This window comes from Protopterus annectens, chromosome 12.part0 (genome assembly GCF_019279795.1).
Source record: "Protopterus annectens isolate FY-2018-M chromosome 12.part0, PAN1.0, whole genome shotgun sequence".
Taxonomy (NCBI): Eukaryota; Metazoa; Chordata; order Ceratodontiformes; family Protopteridae; genus Protopterus; species Protopterus annectens.
In genome coordinates this window covers 782,722,114-782,734,741 of record NC_056746.1, presented here as the reverse complement: position 1 = coordinate 782,734,741, position 12,628 = coordinate 782,722,114, and positions in this window count along the sequence as shown.

Here is a 12,628-nt window from a genome sequence, read left to right as displayed (position 1 = left end):
TTGGCATACAGCACACAGACCTGGCATTCCAACAGGGGTGTGTATACTTTGATATCCAGTGTATATGGGTGTTGATATAACTGTTAGTGGTAGACATGGACAGTGGGTCATAACACAGTTGTGCACTGCTATGATTACTATGTGACAAGCATGCCTACTGTAGTACCCATATCATTGTCATGGCAATGCACCAATCAGTAACATTATACATTTTATTTTGTTGTATGCAGTGACAGTGATATTACACACGTGTGCAACATGCACATCCTATTTTCCGGACTGCTTGTGACCCATGTTATTACTTCTGTGCCTTTCAGCTGAACATACGCATACATACATATGCTCAGGGGATACCTGGTATACATATGTGTTCTATGTCATTATGGCACACTGTATTTACAGTCTTGCAGCTCAATCATATGTTTCAACCTGTTATACCAGGACTTCTGGTCATTGGTCCACATCACTGGGTGACAAAATAGGTTAGTCAAAGAAAAAATGATCAATTTCAACAATTGGCTAAGCTTCTTGTGTTGTTCAAAGGGGATCCAGTGTCTGTCCACCTGGGATGACATGCTTGACAAGCCATACTGCTTTGCTAGCGATGGCTTGCACCTGTCACCCTTAGGCTTTCGAATACTGGCCAAGGCTCTTGCTACCCCCATAGTGCCTTTTTTAGGCAAGGCTCAAAAGACAAACCCACCACTATAAATAGCACAAGTAACAAAAAACTGAGGGTAATGCTACTCAATGCCAGAAGACTAAACCTCAAAATGCATGCAATCAAGGCACTCCTCAGTATGGAGAAAATCGATATATGTGCAGCAACAGAAACCTGGTTTAAGGCTCGAGAGAGCACCCCAGCATTACCAGGCTACAACTCATACCATACATTTCGGCCACAGAACCCGGACTGAAATACAAAAGGTGGGGGCATATCCATATTCATCAAGGATACCCACACTTCCAGGTTGATGACATAGCACAATGCTTCAGAGATCATCCACGTGCAACTAACAACAGGCAAAACTGCAATTCAAATTGTAGCTTGCTACAGATAACCACCATGTCCCAGGACCACCATTCCACATTTCTGGAAACACTGGGAAACATAAAGGTGCTACCAAACACCGTAATATTGGGTGATTTCAATTACCCAAACATTAACTGGGAGAGCTTCTCAAGTACTAAACTCCCTTGCCCAACATTTCCTAGAATTTATAAACTCAAATGCCCCAGATCAACTGGTCAACACCCCCACCAGAGGTGACAACATATTGGACCTAGTCATCACCAACATGGGCGACCAGTGTTCCACACCAGAGGTCAACCCCTCACTGGTTAGATCTGGCCATAAACTAACACTCTGGACATCCACATGCCACTCCCACCCTGGTCAAGGAAACCGCCATGAAAAACTTTTCAAAAGTAAACTTCACGTTACTTAAGACTGAGGTGGAAGGTTTCAAAGCCTCCATGCTAAAGGATAATGCTGTCCAAACTGCAAAATCCTTTACTAATGCACTCTATGGGCACCTACAAGAATGCATGGATTGTGCTATCCCAAGCAAAACCAAGACTCACTCCTCCAAGAAAAGGAAGCCAGTCTGGTGGACCCCTGCCATAAGCAAGCTGTACAATACCTCTCAACCTCTTAGCACAAGAAAGCTGGACAAAGCCCAAAATAGTGGGGAGGTGGGGACGGGACAAAGGCCCCAAAAAGAGGGACAGATTAAAATATTGCTCTTACAGACTTAGAAGCATTTGTCTTAGCATGCATTTTCTGAAGGAAATGAGGACCAAAACTCAAATGTTTGACATTTAGCTATTTCAATCCTCATTGATTTGCCAGAAAACCATAAATTCAATGAGGAATAGGTCAAAACTAGGAGGCAAAAATCTGGACAAATCTGGACAGTTGAGAGGTATGCATACCTCTCAATCTCTTAGTGCAAAAAATCTGGACAAAGCCTAAAATAAATGTGGATGCAATGGCCAAAAAAATATGGGCAGTTTAAGTATTGTTCTTTTTAACTTAGAAAGTTGCTAGAACACTTATTAAAAAAATGCGTTGTAAACTCTTCACTGCCCATTAAAAGCACAACACATGGGAAATTTTATAGGCACAATAAGACATTGTGAACTGTATACTGACTACATATCGATACACTTATGGAGCTGAAATTAACACAGCACATGCCTTCATGGTTTGCAGTGCTGTTTAGTGACTTCAGTCCTCCCTGATTTGCCAGAAAACCACAAATTATGAGAAAGACAAAAACTATAATGCTAAATCTGGACATTTGAGAGGGACCTCATATTTTTGGTCCATTTTCCATAGTTATGGTTTTCTGGAAAATTAATGGTAAATTTTTCAAGACTGAAGTTAGAAAATAATGACAGAGATTTGAGTTTCAGACTTCATACCCTTCAGAAAATTCAGCACCAATGCAAAAACTATCAGCTTTCTATCAACTTTCTAAGTTTGTAAGAGCAATATTTAAAAAGTGTCCCTATTTTACGGCCTTTATCCCACTTATTTATGGCATCACACACACACACACACACACACACACACACACACACACACACACACACACACACACACACACACACACACACACACAAAATCCTCTTTCATACAGCAACTAATGACTAGTTTAAATTCCACACACTCCTACTCTGCTCTCATACAGCACACACACGCACTTTTCTCTCTCATACAGAAGTGAGCAAAACCACTAGTTTAAGTTATGCACACACACTAGTTTAAGTTATGTACACACACTAGTTTAAGTTATGCACACACACATCTACCACAGCAGCACACGCATACAATGACTCTCTCACAAAGCAACACACACAGATGTACATACACCTACTCTCTTGCACAGCAACAAAGACTTTCTTCCAAAGGAACGAAGACTAGTTGAAATTCCATACACACACATCTACGCTCACACAGTAACACACACACTTCATATCTAATACAAACAGAACAGCGAGTTTAAATTCCATACACATACATACATACCCACACACATTCTCTCTTATACAGAAATGAACAGTTTAAATTACACATAGAGACACACACATACACTTACCATCTTTATAACTCAAAAGAAAATACGTGGAAACACAGACCTAACTCTTCTCTTGAATGGCTGGCCTATCTTAAATTCCATGTGGAACAGCAGAATGCATTTTGATGACATTGATGCCATGACTCTTGCAAGTTTCTCCTTAAAGAAGACTCTCGCACCACAAACTAAAGATTTTTTTAAGCCTTCTGGCTAACCTGCAGCTGTAAGTGCTTCGCCTCCCCTCCCCCACCTTCCACCCTCTGGTTCCAGTGCCAAGAAGAGCGCAAACTTTATATTAATTAAAATAAATACATACACACATAATGTGCCCTTTACAAGGCCGGCCTGTATGGCGCCCTAGACGGTCGCCTAGTTCACCTTTGCTTAAGGCTGGCAGTGACTACAGAGTGTAATTGTAGGCTGTTAAGCTACATCTGTAATTAAGTTTTGATTGATTCTTGTCTTCAAGGCAAGTGTGTTTTTTACTGTTGTACTACTTGAAGGCTTTAGCCTAGACAGCAAAGTATGTTATTTTTTGCAGATTGCTATATCATATGTTTTCTTTGAGAGTTGCATTAATCAATTATTATGTATTTCAAACACCTAAATGCTATAAGAAATGGCATAAAAACTGAAATAGTACACAAATAAATGTTTATATGTATGCAAACGGTGTGGTGTCATGAACTTTGCATTGTGTGTGGGTATATATTCCATGCAATAATTCTCATTTGTAGGAAAGAATTAGACACTGGCCATTTGTAAAGGTGGCAACTGGAGGAATAATGGTTGTTTGATATTCTGTACACCCTCTATATATCCTCTCTTTATATATATATATCTATAAGTATTTATATATGTATATATGTATGTATGTAAATATATATATATATATATATATATATATATATATATATATATATATATGTGTGTGTGTGTGTGTGTGTGTGTGTGTGTATGTATCATTAGAATGTTTATTGTACAGTCCCTATGGCAGACTGACTGCTCTGGATGATATGTTAGAGAAATCATACCCACATCTTACAACTCAGATGGCTTAGTGATGACTTGTTGTGGCTATGTTGTGCAGGGTCCTGGGTTTAAGACTTGCAAGGGCTGGTTATTTTGTTGCAAGGCAGAACAATTCAGCTGTGGAGGAAGGGATAATGGCAATAATTACAAGAGGTCCCTATTTTGGGCCCCTTCACCTCCATTTACAGTGTCTTTGGTCAGATGTTGTGCAGTGAGAGGTTCAGAGTGTGGATCCAATGTCTGAACGCACTACATACATGCACACACAAACACACACACACACACACACACACACACACACACACACACACACACACACACACACACACACACACACACGCACATAATACATTTTCTCTACTGTTGAATGACTGTGCTGCATGATATGTTTGTGAAAACATCACATATATTTACAATTTGAATGGCTTAGTGGTAACTTGCTGTGGTTTTGGTGTGCAGGGTCCTCGGTTTGAGACTTGTAAGGGCTGATTATTTTGTTGCTGAGCAGAACAAGGGCTGTTGGATACAGAGTGATTGAGGCACTTTTAAGCGTTTGCCTGGGTTTGTGTGGCAGTAAGCAATGCTAACGTCTGGTTAAATATGCTTACAGTTAGCCTGAAAAGTGCTTAATCTGTGTAGGCATTGCTTAGCATTGTGCAAACAGGCTTAATCCCGCTTACTATTGCTTAAAAGTGCTTACTCCCACTTACCCCCGTGCTAATTTCTTTAAAAGAAAAGAAAAAAAGGGGTGATAGGAAAGTGGTGGAAAAGGGGACACGCAGAGGGAAAGACAATAGGGAAAGTAGCTAGGGATGTGCAGGATGGGTATAAGGAAGGCCGATAGCTGTCCCTTTCTTCTACAGCAACAGCTGTGCATATATACTGAATTTGGAGATATATTTGGACACTCAAACCTCTGAGAGGGGTGAAGACAACAATAAAGTGTTGTGAAGCCAATTAGACCAGATTACATGTGTCCAGTGGACACGTGTGTGAAATGGACAGCTATGTATGGGGCGAAATTTGTTTTTGGGAACAGATTGTCCTTTTTTTATGGTGAGAGTGGGATGTTGGTGGAAGGATAGTAGGTATATTTGGGGAGGTAGGTTGGGTAGGAAGACAGACAAGACAGCATACAGGGTGGTATATGACACGTGGGGGTAAACACCTTGGACAGCTGGGGTTTGGAAATTGGAAGCCCATGACCCCCCAAATGGAAACAGTGGGACTGAGGTCCCCATTCATGGGCAGTCACCACTGCACCTTCACGGCCCTGAAGGTGCCTGTGCTGGGGGCTGATCAGGAAGGGCAGGCTGACCCTCTAATTGCACCATGTGGCTCTCAAGGTGGCGTTAACAGATCTCCAAACTCCTTTCAGAGCTCACTATGCACCAAACCCCGGACCTGGCTTCGGGTGACAGTATCCTGTCCATGCCCACTCCCAGGGGGGAATGAGCCCCATCCCCTGAGGCAGTTCCACCCAAAGGTGGTGCATGTGCAGTGAACGAGGAGGTCCTGGGGTGGGTCCCAGATGTGCTGGGACCCGGTGCCATGGCCAAATGAAGTAGGAGTGGTGGGTCCACTGGGACCGGCCTTCCCAAATGTGCTATGGTGTTACAGTTTTAGAACATATGTGAGTTAGTAATAGTCAACACAATCCAGGATTAGTTATAACAGCATGCATAGATATTCCAATTAACCCAAAACAACAGATTTGGAACAGTTGCATAGCAAACAGAACACATGCATATATGGAACCACAGTGGCCATTACAACAGCATGCAGATTACATTGATAGCAACAGGCCACCAACAATAGTACTTCAACATGGAACATTAATCAAAACACATTTCAGTATTTGTTGAAGAATAGGACATATGTCCCAACAGCAGGTTTGGTGTAAAACATACCCATTGATTTGTGTGTTTAGATTATTTTTGCAGATATGGTGGGAGGGGGGAGAGATGTCAATTAACAACGTGTATATCCTTGCAGTACGCACAACTTTAATCATCACTGCTCTAATCATTACTCTACAGGTATTATTACAATAGTCTATGGCCTTGGTTTGGGCAGTAGTATGTTTGTACACATTGTATACTTTAACTGTCTTATAGCTACATTCTACTTCTCTTACCTGGTAGACCTGTGGAGGGAATGTTTGTTAACACTACCTGACTGTTTCTACCCATATTCCCAGATTCCTAGATAAAATTCTACACATACCTCTCAAACTCTTAATGCAAAAAATCTGTGCAAAGTTTAACAAACTGGGGTACAAATAGGGACATATTTTAAATATTGCTCTTATAAACTTTTAGAAAGTTGCTAGAGTAACAGGATTTGTTTTAATATACATTTTCTGAAGGATCTGAAGTCTGAAATTCAAATGTATGTCATTATTTAGTGACTACAATCCTGCGATAATCCCAGTGATCTGGCAGGAAAATAGAAGAACAGGCCAAAAATATGAGGCAAAAATCTGGACATTCTGCAGAAATCTGTACAGTTGAGAGGTATGATTATCCATACAGCTTACTAGTACTCCCGGGATTCGAACCATGGCTGTGTGTACTACAAATACAACAATTTGTGTTTCATAAGAGTGAGCAAATTAGAAAATGCTGTCTCTTCCTTCATTTTTTTCTGTCTAAGTCTCTCTTGGTTGTACAATCTGGCCTTGTAATTACAACATTTTTATACAGACATTCCTAGACCTATTTTTTATTTAGCACAGTGTGAGAAACAGTTGACACAACAGTACTATTCACATATCAGATCTTGGTGAATGCAACATGGGAGGCCATACAATACCAGAGTAAATACAACCAGTCCAGGATTTAGAAATGTATTGCCAGGCAGTTACACTTTTATTTAAATATGACCTATATGGTACTATTACTGTCATATTGTCTGGTTTATTCAGTAGAAACCATACTCATTTTTATAGTGCCAGGTGACATTTTACTCCTTTATATTTATTTGGTATGCCTACTACAAACAGGATTTTTACTCACTAGCCTCGCGATGCAGCATTTGCAACCTGCTGGCATGGGCTTCCTGGTTCACAGCACGTTCAGCTGTAGCTGTAATGAAAATAGAGAAACATTTATACATACCTATCCATCACATACACAGGCTGGACTTTGGTAAACAATTATTGCTATGAATACTTACACACTGCTGAGACATCTCCCCTGTCTCTTGCTTCTTGGACCCACTGTTGCAAGAGCTCCCTCTTCCTCCTTTTCAAGTCAGCATAGTGGTGCCGGACCTGCTCACCAGTCTGAGAGATACCAGTGGCACTAGTGAGATCATGGGCAAGACTTTCCCAGGCTTCCACTTTATATTGGGAGCCCTGATACTGGTCCTGCAGCAGTCTCATATCATGGTTTTTACCAGGAGTCCTACCATGACCTTGGACTCCTGTATGCCCTAGCGCTATGCCCGGAAACACATGCCCTCTCCAACACCTGCCATACTGCCTACAGTGGAGAGCTACAGCCAGTTATGAGCTGTATTCCCGCCTGCAGGGTTTAAATTCAGGCAATTTCCCTCCCTTTGCCATGATTGGATGGTTTTGAAAATGCTAAGCTAAGCTAAGCTACGGGCAAACCTGCTTAGCTAAAGTTGTAAGTGCTTAAAGGGACAGGTTCAGTATTGCTTACCAATGGGCAAATACACTTAGTTGGGCTATACATTGCTTAGTATTCATATGTACACAATGCTTACACCCAGTCAACATAGTTGTGCAATGCTTAGCATTGCTTATGTTTTATTATATTGGTCTACCACCAGTATGGGATTGATTCATCATTCATTGCATAATATAGATTTATTTACCTTCCCTGACATCCCCAAATGTGCTGTGATTAATTTATTCTTGTGTGACTATACTGTATGGGGCACTTGTGTTTATATGGGGGTTTCATTTCTTTATTACACTGACACTTCACATTTGGGCGTAATACACTACTCTGGTTGAGAAAAATCTGTTACTTCTTACATAAATATACAGAAAATTTAAATTTTACTGCTTACACATACAAAATGGAAATGGCTTTGATAAGGCTTGAGCTATGAATGACTACATGCAAAGCGTATGCTCTAACTGCTACACTATTGCACTTATGTTTACGCTGGATGTCTATTGCTTTTTAACTTATTGTGCTGTTTCAGCTGGGCTAAGTGTAGCTAAGCAATGGGCACACCCACGCAGCTATGCTTTAAAGTTATTGCATATATATAAAAAAAAATTATTTGTTGTGTTTTTTTATTTGTACCTTTCAGAATATCCATGCTAATGCTGAACCCATTATTCTATCAACTTTCTGCTTTGTAGGGACAATTGTCCCTTATGGCTTTATCCACATTCCTTACTCTGACAGGTTGAGAGGTGTGTGCTATGTACTTATGCTAAATTTGTTATTCTATCAACTTTTCTTGGTAGGGACGATTGTCCCTTATGGCTTTGTCCAGATTTCTTACCCTGACGGATTGGGGGTGTTATGTGCATTCTCACTCATTTTAAATTGCCGAATGGGAATCCTGAAGTGCAGGGGGCATGTGTATTGTGAGAGCTCTGCTCTCAGACACACCCCCTGCACTTGTACATGGAACCATGTCCGTTTTACAGCATGGCAGCACACCTTCATACATATGCATGGTGTGCTGCCATGCTGAACAGGAACGGTCCCTGCCATGCAGGAATAACTTATTCTTGCATGGTTGCTTGCTGAATCCAGGGTTATGTTTATTTAGATTTATTCTTAAGTAAATATAAAAAGTACATACTAACAGAAAAATGTATGAATGCATCTTTCTTAATATAATTTCCACCCTCATCCAGGAAATGAGAACGGTTAAAGTCATATGGTGTTTTCCACTGTGTTTTTTCAAACAGTACAGATGTCAAGAAAGGAATCACTGCTGTACATTGCCCAAATACAGTGTCTGAGCTTGAGCATGGTTAGTATGGCAACAATGGGGAGGACTACGGAGGGGATGATGGTGTAGTTTAAGGCTTCAGGCAGTGAATCAGGATTGGGATTTAGGTTTAAGGAGGGGGTGTTTTAAGGTTAGGAAGCAGGAGGAGAGTTTAGGGTTAGTGAGTGATTGGGGACTTCAGGTTTTGGTAGCGGATGGAGTTTTAAGTTTGAGGAGTGGGAGAGGAGTTTAGGTATAGGGACTATGATGGAGTTTTAAGTTCACTGATAGATTGGGAGCTTTCTGGTTATAGAGTAGGAGGGGAATTTTATGGTTAAGGTTAGGGACCATTTGGGGGTTTTAAGGTTAGAGTTAGGGTTCTGGTAGGGCTATACAGTAAAGTGTGGTAAGATTAGATGGTAGAAGGCCTAGACAAATAACTAGGTTTGGGCTTGTGGGAATCAGGGAGTCAGGGAAATTGGTATTTTGAACAAGTGGCAGAAAGTGGGTTACAAGTTACTAGCATGCAAGTACTTATAGATCTATGACAGTTGTTAGCATGAGAAAGGGCTATGATGAAGGTGGAAAACCTTTCTGTAAGCACACATGGATTCGAAAGTGCACATGTATTTATGCATTGAAGGCATCAGTATCATTACCCTTCTGACTTCATTCTAGGAAGAAAATATCTCCCTGCTTTCTATATCATACTCCAGGTGAAAGTATTTTGATGTGTGATGACCATAACTATGATATTCAGAACTATGAGAGTTTATGTGTGATTATGGGGAAATATATACTAGCAATAGAATTGCTGTATCATATAGTTTTCTCTGAGTGTTGTTACATATATGAGTTGCAGGTTTGCAGGATGCGCATCAGGGGGTAAAAATTGGTTTGCACCATTTAGGATGCAGGCAAGGACTTTCTTCCTAGTGTGAAACAGGCGCTGTTCTGAGTGTAATAGTGAGTTTCACTATTACTTGTGCTAAATCATACTTAAATTTCTATAGTTTTAGGACTGACATTATGGAGTCCTGAATTTCTGATAGACAGCCAGTGATGCCTGTGCACTGGGCCAGTAATCAAGGAGCCTCACTCCTCACTACTAACACCATTGAGGGACATGCATATTGGGAGGATGAACAGTACACACACACAGTAAAGTACAATTTCCTTTATGAGTCAGTCTGGAGCTGGTTTCTCCCTCTCTCTCCAGATCCCCAATAAGACTCCCCACTGGCACAGCTATAGAGTGGAGTCCTTAGCCAATGTTCCAAGCCAAGTCCTCCCAGCACTCTTTCTGTCCAACCAGTGCTTTGTGTCCCTGCCAAAGTAGTTGACACACACACACACACTTTGAGATTTGATTTATACACAAACACATACCTGGGGAAAGCCAGTACAGGTTTAATAGCTATGCCCCCTTCTGCCCAGACCATAGGGTAGTTAGCACTTGTCACCAGAACCCCTATGTATCAGCTACTATAAGGCCCTTCCCGAAGGGTGACCAGTTCTACTGTGCAATGTTACTGTTATCCAATTGGTAAGTGTGACTAAAACTTGAAGGCTATTTAGGAGTGGCTTGTACAGTATCACCAAGTACATATGCAAGTACTCTAAGAACTTAAATAGCTCTACACAAAAAAACAGCCACAATTAAAAGGTTTAAATATATTTAATAATAAATAATAAATGCACAAGGCAATACTGATTAACTCAACACAGTGACAATAGAGTTCACAGTCACAAGAAATACTTTAAAATAACATCGCAGGACAGTCTCACATAAATAAAGAAAACATCTAGACTACTCTTTCTATATTCCTATCTATCACTAAGTGAACCTAAGTTCTAAATAACTTACTTACAGAGCAAGGCAAAGTGCTGGTGAGTTAACAAGTCCAGAACAAAATACAAAATGCACTCTTTCTCTCTGAGATAGTTCTTAAGTTAATAGCATGAACCATCCGCAGTGGTGCAGTGGTAGTATTGTTGCCTCACAGCAAGCGGTTCTCCCATTCGATTCTCGGCTGGAGTGCGGGGAGTGCCTTCTGTGTGGAGTCTGCATGTCCTCCCCATGGTTGGGTGGGTGTTCGAAAGACATGCGTAAATGGGCATGCCTTCGTTGAAGGTTGAACGTTGAGCTGGCACCTCGGCATTCGTCAAATTCTACTGCCAATCATTAGCGGACCGGAGTTCCACTGTGGTGACCCCTAACCAGGAAAAGCCGAAAGACAACAACTACTGGGTTAGCTAGATGACATCACTATTTGATACATGCATCTAGTTGCCAGGCTAAACAGATACCAATAGAATTTAATGTCTCTATGAAAAATACTTATCTCATAGAAGCTGACAACTCTCTCTTAGAAGCTTGCCAGAAACTGGAAGTTGTAAAACAATTACCTTGGAAACCTGCAATTACCTCTGTTTCAAACAATAGAAAGAACTTCCAGCGGGAGACATTCTGTCTTCTAGTTCTGGTAAACACACTCGTAAAATTCTTTCCCCAGGATTCATGAATGTGTAAGTGTTCCCGCATGGAAAATGGCAGCTGAACGATCCAGGAATGTTAGTTCCTGATGTGCACGAGCTTGCCTACACTGTTCCTGCACGGAGATCCATGCAGAATGATAATTACCTCATTTGCAGGTGAAAACCATGCAAATGAGATAAAATAGTGATTCTGCAAGCATGCAGATCTCCATGCAGGAACAGTGTACTGTCAGAACCGTATTCTGCTACTAGCAGAATACGGTTCTGCAATCTTAAAAAATAAGCAGTGACAGCTCATAAAAGAGCTTGTAGTATGTTAAGTAGGCATGCCAATGGCTAAATATATAGCCATTGGCATTGCCATAATTTAGAAAATGAGAAAAAATATTTTTTTTATGGCCAATATTGGCCGTTTAAGTGCAGTGGCGAGCAAACGGGAGGGCTCCGAAAATATAAAACAAAAATAAAAAAATATAAAAAATAAAAAAGTCTGCATTTTGCCATTATACTCAATGGCATGCAGAATGTAAACAACAGCTGTCAACACTGGTTGCTATAAGGGGAAAGGCTGTGCCATAGTGCAGTAACTATGGGGTTAGTCAGTGGGGTATGTAAATGAGGGTAATGTACCTGAATCACAGATTTCTTCAAATTTCAACATTGCACCTAACCATGCAGGAGTAAGAGGACTATAGTACAAGAACAGGGAACAACAAACAGAAAAATGGTGTGTGTCATGGTTCCTGTAAACACATTGGAGCTCCGTGCAAACAGGAGGCATGGAGCTCAGTTTAGCTCAGCAGGGGTGTGTGTCACAGGCTACTGAGTGACAGGAATCTGCAGTAAAGAAACTTAAAACATGTCTGCATCCAGGGGAGGGTCAGATCTTGCTTAGTATTGTTTACACTGGCTTCACGGGTTTGTGGGGTGCCGCATGGTTTAAACTGGAAGGAAATAGGGAAAAAAGTTAAAGGAACTACCAGAAAACAGAAAACAACCTCTCAATTATGTAGCTGTCAGGTGGAATTCATCACAGGCAGACAATTACACAGGCACCACTCACAGCACACCAAACTATGACATGAACA